The sequence below is a fragment of the Eucalyptus grandis genome, chromosome 8 (genome assembly GCF_016545825.1).
Source record: "Eucalyptus grandis isolate ANBG69807.140 chromosome 8, ASM1654582v1, whole genome shotgun sequence".
Taxonomy (NCBI): Eukaryota; Viridiplantae; Streptophyta; class Magnoliopsida; order Myrtales; family Myrtaceae; genus Eucalyptus; species Eucalyptus grandis.
The window spans coordinates 33,981,169-33,992,447 of NC_052619.1; the positions used below are offsets into that span (position 1 = coordinate 33,981,169).

General features: G+C 36.8%; 1 pseudogene; it reads left to right on the forward strand.

The window, feature by feature from the left end:
* The first annotated feature begins 2,980 nt into the window (after positions 1 to 2,980).
* On the forward strand, positions 2,981 to 5,801 carry LOC104417028 (annotated as a pseudogene).
* Positions 5,802 to 11,279: the final 5,478 nt, after the last annotated feature.

An 11,279-nucleotide genomic window follows, 5' to 3' on the forward strand; every position in this document is an offset into this window, starting at 1 on the left:
CTTGATTGGTTTCTAACCAACCCCAATAGGCTAATGGCTACTCCTAGAATTACATAAGTTGTTAAGAACTAAAAATATAAAATCTAACGTCGTGTGAGGTATGGACTTGGGAGAGCCCGTGCCTAATTTAGGGCCTTTGGTCGGCCTATTTAGGCAAATACCCCTAAACCTTTTTTCTTTTCCCTTGAATGGAAAAAGAGAGGTCGCGACATGATGCATTTTTGGTCAAAAGACAGTCACATTTGATCAATTCGGATTGTCCGTGTATTGGTGCATAATTGGCTGGAATCACCGCAACTAGAAATTCTGACCGGTTGAATCGACCCATGACCATTCACCGATCCAAAATCATCCCATGACCAATTCTTATGATCAAAAAGTCATTTTATGAGCTGGTGATCCTATCCCATTGGAATGGTCGGTAGAAATTCACGGCCGACACCTAGACCAATTTATGATCGGTCGGTCGGTCAGTCGGTCAGACCATGACCGATCCGTAATTCTTTGCCGATCGAACTGATCGTTCCCTGGCGAATGGCCCATGATCGATCCTCTTAGGATCTTATGGTCCGATCCTTACGAGGTTGAAATCGAGGATGTTACAATTTTAGTGGTGGTTATCCCAAGTTCTTTCTTCTATTTGATGTGTGATTGATAGTGTGTCTGAACTAAAGATCCGACGTTTGTGAGACTCGAGTGGAAGAATATTTGAATCAAATCGTTTAAAGCACGCTACCATAGGTAATCCGTTTAAACTCCTTTGTTCTTATGCTTTTTTTATTAAAATGCATGAACAATACCTTTGGAGATACATGTATTGTAGAATTTTATCTTTGCTTCCACTACATTTATAATTTAATTTTACCTATGCATGTTCCTTAAACACCAACATGAAAAACCTATAAAAACATATTCATAAAGATAACATGAGTAAATTGTATAAACTTATCTTTAATCTAAATGAACTGAGATTTGCACTATCCGCTCTTTTTCATTTTTCTTATACATATTTGAAGAAACACACAACTTAACTTATAGGTGTGTAAAGGAGATAGGAATCGTTAGACTAAAAACCAATAATAATCTTGTGTCGGGTAAAGTTGAAAATTTTGACACATTGCTTAGGCTTTGGCTTTGGCTTGATTAAGAAATAATAAAGGCGATACATTTGACTAAATTAAATCAATAAGTTGATATCTACTAAACAAAAGAAATGTTCAATTCTTTATGGACTTGAAAGGTACGGCGCACCGTATTTTACGGGTCAGCTATATTTGTAGGTGTTCATACAGTTAGACCTCTTCTAAACCTTGCCCTCAAGTCAATTCGATGATTGCCTGGGAATAAACATGTTCAAACCAGGCCTCTCAGCATTAGCATACCAATGCGTGGAAGACATAATTCAACAACCACAGAAATAAGCATTCCGTCACACCTGACGTTTTTCACGTTAAAATTCACCAAATCATTCATTTTTCGTGAAACAAACACATCCCAAGATTCTCTTCTACATTGGAAAGATCCACTACTTCCATAAGCGCGCCGGCTGCTCATCAATGAATTATTAAGTAAGAAGAAGATTCTCTTCTGAATTGGAAAGATCCACTACTTCCATAAGCGGCCGGCTGCTCATCAATGAATTATTAAGTAAGAAACGCGTGAATTAAGGAGGCTGTAGTTTGACCAAGAAAAAGAAAAAGTAGATTGTAATTTGAGCATAAAAGCGGATGTTCCTTTCATATTATGTAAAGGTACCCAGTGGATGTAGGTGTGCACTTCTATGGGTAAGGCTCCCCGTCATCTCAAATTGATGAATAAGCTCAGTCTATCTATATAAAGCCTCATAGACTAATATAATATCTATATATATATATACACGAAGCCTTTCCACATGTCTCACCTTTGCGTTGGTATAAGCCAAAGTTTTGTTGGTGTAAGCCCAAAAAGTCTTTAACAACAATTCTAGAGACATCTGCCGATGGTGTTTGTCCGTCAGGAGCTCTTCTTTTCTTTTCTTTTCTTTCCTTTTATATTACATTGGAATTGCACCTTGTTTGTTCACGTTGGGCTCTTGGAGCTGTAAAGGTGGTAGGAAGAGAAAATGTGATGGCCTTTCTGGAATTATAATACTGAAATTGCAGTGTTTTTGTTCTCATGCATCAAGCTTGTGATTTGAACTGAGGAGTCACTCTTACAACATCAGTTTAATGTTGCTTTACCTCTGGGTTGTGATTTTGCTGATTTTCAACATTGAATATGGATAGAATATTCTAAGTTAGCACCGACAAATCAACACATGGCACTTACCTATACAGGTTTCTAATAAAGTTACGATTTTGGTCCTTATACTTTTAAGAATGGAATGGTTATTTTAGTTCATGTACTTTATTTAGTTATAAATCTTATTTGGTTATAAATCTAGTCATCAAATTGTAAGTTCATTTCTTTTGTCCCATCTTGATCAGAAATTTTTATGAAAATGTCAAATCTGAAACAACTAGTAATTGTGATTTATACATTTACAAGTGTTGATGGCCTCATTAAAATTAATTCCGTCATATGCAATAATCTTACATCCAAGTTTTCAATATAGATCAACATAGAGGTATCTATAACTACTTTTAGACAAAAGAGAAGATTTTAAAATAATTTAACCACATATTTAACTTGTTATTTATAGATAAATTATTTGACAAAGTTCATAAGAAACATTCAAATTATAGCATCATCAACATCTCCATATCATATCGATTGTAAAGACTTGCATATGATGACATTTGTCTTAATAAGACTTTCACTTAGATTAGGCACGCTTGTAATTGTCGGGTTTTTTTTTTTTTTTTTTTTGGCTGAAACCTATATCTCTTTTTGGCTTTTTCCTCTTCTTTTTCAGATTTTATTCTCAAAATTTTGGAAAATATTGTTGGATTTTTTAATGCCATGCACGATGCCACGAGGGAGGATATGTCATCAATCTTGTTTGAGTAGTTTTATAATGTCGTTGAATCTTTTATGGCCCACCCGCTTTCTAAGTTGAGGTGTTTCCGGGGTTTATTTCTATATATAACATAAAGGGTAGCAAGCATGCACGTTGTGAGAGGTTCGACGACTACAGAGGAAGGTGATTTCGACATGAATTTGGGTAATGGAGACAGGGATGCGACCGCTAGTGAGCTCCTCCAAGCTCAAGCCCACATGTGGAACCACGCATATAGCTTCATCAAACCAGTGTGCCTAAAGTGGGCCATTGAACTAGCCATACCCGACGTAATCCATCACCATGGCCGACCCATGACCCTCGGGGAACTCGTCTCCACGCTCCATGTTCAACCGACCAAAGCTCACTGCATCCGTCGCGTCATGCGCATTCTCGTCCACTCCGGCTTGTTCGAGCTGCGGGACCTTGAAGAAGCAGATGGCCAAACGGGTTATGTGCTCACCTGCGTGTCCCGGCTCCTCGTAAAGGACAACGCCTTGAGTGCAGCACCCTATTTGCTGCTCGCGCTGAGATCTTTACCCAAGGGCCAGTGGCAGGATCTGAGCGCGTGGCTGAGGGATGGAGAAGATGTCCATCCAACAACATATGAGATGGCACACGGCGTGCCCTTTTGGGACGCGTGGCGCAGTCCTGAGGAGAGCAGCTTGTTCAACGAGGCGATGGCGAGCGACTCGAGTCTAATTGCGAGGGTGGTGGTGGATACATGTGGAGGAGTGTTCGAGGGGCTGAGCTTGGTGGTCGACGTTGGAGGCGGGACCGGGACGATGGGTAAGGCCATCACGGAGGCGTTCCCGCACTTGGAGTGCACGGTGTTCGATCAGCCACACGTGGTGGATGGTTGGTGGGAAGTGAGAGGCTGAAGTTTGTCGGAGGCGACATGTTTGTGGAGATACCCCCGGCGGATGCAGTCATTCTCAAGGTAATGACTATGCCTCTATGTTGTATCTCTAATGATATAGGTTGTCCATGGTTGATAATTTGATTTTTACAATATACATATCTTGACTTTGGATTTCTTTACGTTCACTTTGAATATAAATATAGAGAGTAAAATACTTATTAATTACTTGTCAATCATCTTGTTGTTGTAAATTAGATTTTGTCTATATTGTTATGTGTTGTCCAAACACAAGTGTGCATTTCTTTCACGGAATATTTATGCAAAATTTTGAGATTAAAGTGGCCATTGAATTTGCTTAGTCAAAATTACAGAGGAAGACAACTAAATTTGGTAAGATGTTTCCATATCATGAATTTATGTATGGGCAACTCTTACATGAACTATAATCGCGACAGTACTCCATTTTAGTGCAAATCTTGGTAACCTACACAAAAGAGTGAAACTCTTCCTACGGATGTTATATTGTTTTTATAGGGAAAAGTACCAAAATAGTTCTAAACCTTTATCATTTATACCAATTCAGTCCTAAACTTTTTCAACTGGACCTATTTAGTCATAAACCTTTTTATATTAGTACTAATTTAGTCCATTCGGCTAATTTAAGCTGGAAATTGCTGACGTGGCCGCCGACGGTCTTATGTGGGTACCACATGGACAAATTTTATAATTTTTATATTTTTTTTTTCAGATTTTTAAATTATTATTATTTTTTTCATTTTTTTTTTTTCTCCTTATCGTTTGGCTAGCGAGGTCGCCGGTCGGCCGACCATCGCCAGCCACCGGCTGGTTGGGGCGAGGGGCCTGCGCCTTTGCCAGCCACCGGTGAGGGCCGCCGCCCTCCCTGGCCACAAGCGAGGGCGTCGGCCCCCGCCTAGATCTAGGTGAGGGCTGAAACCCTCGCCGGCCAACCGGCGAGGGCCTCTGTGCCCTTGTTGGCCACGGGCGAGTGCGGCAGCCCTCGCTCGTGGCGGCGGGCGTGGCGGCCTCGCCTATGGCCTTCGTCGGCAAATGGGCGAGCGCCCTCGTTGGCCACAAGCGAGGTGCGGCGGCCCTCACTTGGATCTGCAGGGGGTCGAACGCCCTCGCTTGTGGCCAATGAGGGCGCGGCAGCCCTCGCCGGTGGCCGAGGGCCGGCTGTGGTTGGCGATGGTTGGCCGGCCGCCGACCTCGCCGGCCAAGGGATAAGGAGAAAAGAAAAAGAAAAAAAAAAAGAGAAAAAAAAGTAAAAAAATAAAAAAATTAAAAATTTTGAAAAAAATATAAAAAATTATAAAATTTGTCCACGTGGCACCACATAAAACCGCTGGCAGTCAAGTCAGTAATTTTTGGCTTAAATTAGCTGGATGAATTGAATTGGTACCAATATAAAAAGATTTAGGATTAAATTGATTCAATTAAAAGTTCATGACTGAATTTGTACCAATGCAAAAGGTTTAGGACTATTTTGATACTTTTCCATGTTTTCATATTACCATTCCAATAAAAACCCTAACCTCCAATTGATTGTCCAAAACTCACGCGAATACAGTGGATATTGCACGACTGGAGCGACGAAAAATGCATCGAGATACTGAATCGATGCAGAGAAGCGGTGTCGGGTCAAGGCAAGGTCGGAAAGGTCATTATGATAGATATGGTAGTTGGCAGTCAAACAGAAGATCATGGATCCACCGAAACGCAACTCTTCTTTGATATGTCGATGATGGTGACTTTCAATGCGAAAGAAAGGGATGAAAAGGAGTGGGCAAAGCTGTTTGCTGATGCTGGCTTTAGCGGTTATGAGATTGTCTCTCACCTGGGACTTCGATCTCTTATTGAGATTTATCCTTGATTGTACTTCTGCTTATTTGATTTGCTTGGATAATCTTTGTTCTACTTTTGCTATTAATTGGCAATTGAATGTATTGGAACTTATACTAATGTAATAATTTAGTCTACGTATTTTAGTATTGAATAATTGAGTGACGTTTCCAAATTGGGTTCTTTCATCTCTTCCTTCATTGACTACAACAATACTTTATTTGTAGAATCATACCTTACTGAAAAGATTTTTTTTTTTAGGTTATCCTAGTTCAATAATTAAGATAAAATGCATGCATCATTATCAGGGTTTTGTAGTTTTATTGTGGTAGGATGTTTCCTAAGGAAAATCCATTACAGAAAAAGTAGAGAATGTTAGATTTTCATATAATTCTTAATGCGGAAATTCATAACAAATCAATGATCTTTGATCTTCATGATTTTCACAAATAGATGAAGACATACCTTTATCCATAGCGTTACTGTAGAACTTGAACTAAAAGACAAAATCCGATTTCTCTCCCTTAACCCACTATACTTTAAGAGAATACATAATTCCTTTATGTTATTGTTGTTCGTTGTGGGTAGAGAGAGGACCGGACTCTATTTATACGTTCGTTGAAAATGTGCATTCCATCAAAGCGATATACCCTTCCATTTTATTAGAGTCACAACTTCTCGTAATCAATAATTATGAAATTTTATAGCATTTCAATAATTATTAAACCATATAATAAATCATATCATGTGGGTCACAATAATTCTTACATTCTCCCACTTGGCCCATATGACATTCCTTTCATGGTTTAATAAATACTATAATGTGCACAATAACATTATGCTATAAATTTTTTTTTATTAAATTGGCAATCACATAATAACCACAATTAAGTAAAGAAAACTAATGTGAGTCATAGCGGTTGTATGTCATTAATCGACATAGTCCCTTCTATGTACTACAACTATAGCACTTAACATGATCCATAAATGAGAAGTACTATAATAGTCCAACCATAATGTTTCTTTAGAAACTATCCTGTTCAACATTAATCTATTTCCATAATGTATACTAAATAGAAAACATGAAATATTAGAAACATGTAAGTGAGCTCAAAGTGTCAAATACATAAACTTAATATAATCATAATACAAACATTAGTGACCTCCAATAATGCCCATCTTTTCAACATGCTCATTAAATGTTTTGGGCGGCAGTCTTTTTATTAAGGGATCTGCTATCATAAGATTGGTGCTAATGTACTCAATTGACACTTTTCGTTTTTGAACTTCTTCTTTAACAGACAAGTATTTGATCTCCATATACTTAGCACTTTAGAATACTTGTCGTTCTTAGAGAAGAAAACTGCTGCAGAGTTATCACAATAAATTTTCAGTGGCTTGGCAATACTGTCGACAATCACAAGCCATGAAATAAAATTCAGCAGCCATAATCCATGAATTGTGGCCTCAAAGCATGCTACAAATTCAGCTTTCATAGTGGATGCAGCAATAACTGACTACTTCACACTCTTCCATGAAATTGCCCCTCTAGCTAGAAGAAACAAGTAACCAAATGTTGATTTTCTTGTATCGACACATAAGAACTTTAGAATACTTGTTGTTCTTAGAGAAGAAAACTGCTGCACAGTTATCACAAAATTTTCAGTGGCCAATCACCAAGCCTTGAAATAAAATTCAGATAATCCATGATTGGATCTTTTATAAGTGAGCATATGATTCTTCGTTCCTTGCAAGTATCTAAGAACTTTTTTTGCAGCTTTCCAATGATCCATTCCAGAATTACTTTGATACCCGCCCAGCATTCCAACAGCAAAACTGATGTGTGGTCTGGTGCAAGTTTGTGCATACATTAAGCTCCCCACAACAGATGCATAATGAATATTTTTCATTTGTTCTCGTTCCAATTCACTTTTCGGACATTGCATAAGACTAAATTTGTCACCTTTCTGAATTGGAACTATTCCTGCTGAACATTTGCTCCCACTAATCTTCATATATATACACCGATCAACGGTGTTTTTCTTAAATCCAAATGAAGTTATGTTATCGTTAAACTTAAGATACTATTGTCAAGAAACTTGTTTAAGTCCATATATTGACTCTTTAATTTACATACCATGTGTTCCTTTCCTTTAATTGAAAAGCCTTCGGGTTGGTCCATATAAATCTCTTTTTCTAAATTCCCATTAAGAAAGGCGGTTTTTACATCCATTTGGTGTAACTGCAAGTCATAATGAGCCACCAAAGCCATAATAATTCTAAGTGAGTCCTTCTTAGAGACTGAACTTAGAGACTGGCGAAAATGTCTCTTTATAGTCAATGCTTTCTTTTTGAGTAAAACCCTTTGCAACAAGTCTGGCTTTATGTCATTCAATATTGCCTTTTGAGTCACGCTTGGTCTTAAAGACCCATTTACACTCGACTTTCTTATATCCTTTAGGCAATTCAACAATATCCTAAACTTGATTTTGATGCATGGATTTTAACTCTTCTTCCATGGCCTTAAACCATTCATTAGAATCTTCACATTCGATGGCTTGGAAAAATGAATCTGGATCATTTCCAATTCCTAAGTCAATTTCTGACTCTTGTAGATAAACCATATAGTCATCAGAAATAGCCGACCTCATTTCTCTTTAGATCTCCTTAATGCTATTTCTTGTGACTCGGCTATTGGAGGTTCATTATTAACATCTCCATTATCGAGTGTTTGTTCATTAATTTGTTATTCTCGATTATTGTTAGATTGTACTACAATATCAAGAACAACAACTTTAGATGCTTTAGGCATATGAACTTCTATCCTTACTTCTTGAATGCAAGCATCACGCATTCTTTCACTCCCACTGATGTCACTATTCTCAATGAACCTAACATTTCTAGATTCAACAATTCTTGTATTATGATTAGGATAATAAAATTTATACCCTTTGGATTTCTTTGCATAACCAATGAAATAACCATTGATCGTTCTTGAATCCAATTTCCTTTCATGTGGATTATAAATTCTTACTTCTGCTTGACAACCCCAAACATGCAGGTGTCGTAAACTAGGTTTTCTTCCCGTTCACAGTTCAAAGGGAGTCTTTGGAACTGCCTTACTAGGAACCTTGTTTAATAAGTACATAAAAGTCTTTAAAGCATACATCCACAAAGACAAGGGTAAAGATGAATGACTCATCATACTCCTAACCATTTCCATTAAAGTACGGTTACGCCTTTCTGCTACACCATTTTTTTGTGGTGTACCTGACATTGTGTATTGAGCACAAATGCCATGTCTTTCAAGGAATTTAGCAAATGACCTGGACATTGTCCCGATTCATCATACTTTCCATAATATTCACCACCTCTATCCGATCTTACTATTTTCACCTTTCTATCTAATTACCTCTCAACCTCTTTAATATACACTTCAAGTGCATTAACTGATTGAGACTTATCATGCAATAGATAAATATAACCATAACGTGAAAAATCATCAATAAAGGTTATGAAATAGCTTTTCTTACCAAAAGATGGAACATCAAAAGAACCACATATGTCAGTATGTATAATCTCAAGAAGCTCTTTACTTCTTGTGGCACCTTTCTTAGTGTGTTTTGTTTGTTTACCTTTAATACAATCAATACACACTCCAAGGTTAGTAAAATCCAAATTTGGAAGAATTTCATTTTTTACTAATCTTTGCATTCTTTCCTTTGATATATGACCCAAACGTTTATGCCACAAGTAAGCAGAATTTTCATTCACCAAACTTCATTTAGTGCCAACATTATGATGCAAGGTCATTAATGTCTCAACAAAAGTATTATCAAGTCTAAATTTGTAGAGATCATTACATAAAGTTCCAGTTCCAATAAGAGTATCACTCTTAAATAGACTGAAAGATTCATATCCAAACTTACAATAAAATCCCGCCACATCAAGTCTTGGCAAAGAAACTAAATTGCGAGAAAATGTAGGTACATAAAGGGTTTGAAACAAATCTAAATAATGTCCAGTATCTAAGATCAAATGGTAAGTGCCAATGCCTTCAACTGGAGCTTTGTTTCTGTTCCCCGTAATCACATAACTTTCATTTGGCTTTATAGTTTGGATCGTAAGAAATCCCTGCATCGTATTTGACACATGAGTGGTGGCACTATAATTGATCCACAAAGTATTATGAGGAACTTCAGTAAATTTTGATTTAAAACATACTAAAGCACAAGGCTTACCTTTCTTTTCGAACCAAGTCTTACATTTCAGACAATCTTTCTTCAAGTGTCCAATTTTGTTATAAAAATGACACTTAATAAGATTGTGTTCCTTCTTGTGGATTTGAGAAGCCTTTGAAGAGTCATTCAGGACGTGTAGTCCTTTCTTCTTGTTCCTTCCACCTTTCCTCTTGAAATTCTTTTGAACTTCTTGATGACTTGAGAGATGAACAGAATGAGCCTTTTGATTTTTTATCCTTGTTTCCTCTTGAACTAGCATAATGGCCAATTCATTTACATTCCACTTATCCTTTATAGTGTTGTAATTCATTTGAAATGGCCCATATTGCTCATGAGGCAATGAATTAAGCATAAATTGTACTAAAAAGTACTCATCCACGTTCATTCCCAAAGTCCTTAACTTTGCTGCTAAATTCGTCATCTCAAGTATATGCTCATGCATGGTATGTGAACCATCATATTTCATGGTGGTTAATGTGCTCATCAATGTACCATCAAGTGACTTATCAGCAGTTTGAGAACATTCTTCCACAAATTTCATAAATTCCTTAGCATTGTTAGTCTTGGGAAGAGAAGTCTTTAAGTTGTTTGCAACTGTCATTCGTATGAACATTAAGCTCAGTTTGTTCGATTTTTCCCAAGCTTTATGGAAAGACTTTTCATCATCGCTACTTTCATCAGTAATAGCAGCTAGTTTCTCAGCTTGAAGCGCTAAATCAAGATCCAGGACACCTAAGTGAAACTAGACTTGTTCACTCCAATCAGGAAAATTTATCCCATTAAATAAGGGAATAGATGAGGCGTGCAAATGGAGTGAAATAGGTACAGATACTGCAAATGTGCAAGAAAATACTCATACATTAATGCTTTGAGAATATAACCTAATCAGATTCAAACTAAACGACACATGTACATCATAGTTCTCCTTTTGGCGATCCTATCATATACAAATATATATATACCATAATGATGCTAATAAATTTTATTTGATAATTGTAAATATATCTTATTAAAATTTATTTGCTATCTTTGGATATACAAACAAATTTAACAAGTCATATTAATTATCAACCATCATGTTCATGAATTATAAGAAAATAATTAACATTTGGGTTAATCCTAAGTTCTTATAATAAATGAACTTCAATATACCCATAACTCCAATAATGATATAAAACATATCAATTTCATAAATAGCATCAATTAATCATGAGTAATTGAATAAAATAATTTACAATATCAAAAATTCAAAAGACTTCAAGGTTCGGCCACTTTGGTGACTAACAAACCATTCATAATATGAATTTTTAATATTGTAAAATACAAATATTTACCAAAT